Here is a 1,414-nt window from a genome sequence, read left to right on the forward strand (position 1 = left end):
TTTTGTCCTCTTTGGCATCTGACCAAGGCACTATCATAAAGTCTCTTGGGTAAGATTATTGTGGGCAGTTACTAACAATTACATACCAAGACATCATGAAGGGCGGTCCTACCACACAGAGTCCTGGTGTCGCAATAAACTTCCTCATTGGTTCATGTTGTGGTTCATACATCTATTTTGTATAAGAAAATATCTTTTAGTTCAGATAGACATGACTACGCGACCAGACATGCTACAAGAGGAAGTTTTACATTACCAAAAGCAAGGACAAACGCAATTAAACAAATGGTTATATATAGAGCTATGCGAGACTGGAACGCGGTCCCAGAACACATCGCACAAGAAAACAGTAAAATTAGATTCAAAAAGTTAGTTAGGATACATCTGTTGACCAGAGATGCTTGGTAAATAGGCAAGCTGAAATTACATCTGCTGAGGTAACAGCAAAATATGAACGTTCAGTTGATTGGGTGATGTGTCCTGAGAGAGCGTGAGCTAATGAAACAAGGAAAACAGGAGTCATGCTTATTGATGAAGAAGGATAATATTTGACTTACGCTATTGGGTTAGTGAAAAACTGGAAATTTGAAGAACATAGGCTTATTTTATTTTTGTTTTCACATTGCATGTGAGTATAATGTGTGAAATCGATTATAAATTGAATTGTTGGACTGAATACCGGTATTAATTAGAGTGTTGTTTTCCACATATGATACATATATAGACATCAGATGAAATATATTTATATGTAAATGTTACATATACCCTTTGCTGACCTGTAGGAGCTGTCGTGTATGTGTATTGTCTTATGTTTTGTTTTGTTTTTCTGTATTGTTATGTGTGATTATGTGTTGTAAATGGAATAACTGTACTGACACAATGTAAAGACTGTTTAAAGGACCCCAGGAAGAATAGCTGTTGCTGTACAACAGCTAATGGGGATCTTAAATAAAACAAACAAACAAAAACTTTCTTCCTCTTTTCACCTGAATACCATCAACATTAACACTGTTTGTACTGAGAATGTAAACCATTGATATACATGTGGTGTCTTTGGTATTGATGGAAAGTTGACCTGATCAAATTCACTTTATAACAGTGAAGATTAAAGAGTTAAAGCAGAGATGAAATAACAAGCGTGTTTCATTTGCAGCTGTGTGACGTATTCAAATGGTTGCTATGGTTACCTGCTGCTACACCTGATCCACAGATGGGACACCTTGTAGCTGATGAGAAACACTCTCTGTGACTTTGGTATCACATTCAAGTGTTGGGGAGTGTCACAGCGACACCTGGTGGACTAAATCAGGAGTGTCACATTGAAGAGTGGCTTTGTGTGGACTAACTGTCCTCTCCTCCTGGACCACATCAGTCCACTTCTCAGGTCTTTACTCTGGCCTCCTGAGTGTCACAC

Source organism: Epinephelus moara, chromosome 17 (genome assembly GCF_006386435.1).
Source record: "Epinephelus moara isolate mb chromosome 17, YSFRI_EMoa_1.0, whole genome shotgun sequence".
NCBI classification, from domain to species: Eukaryota; Metazoa; Chordata; class Actinopteri; order Perciformes; family Serranidae; genus Epinephelus; species Epinephelus moara.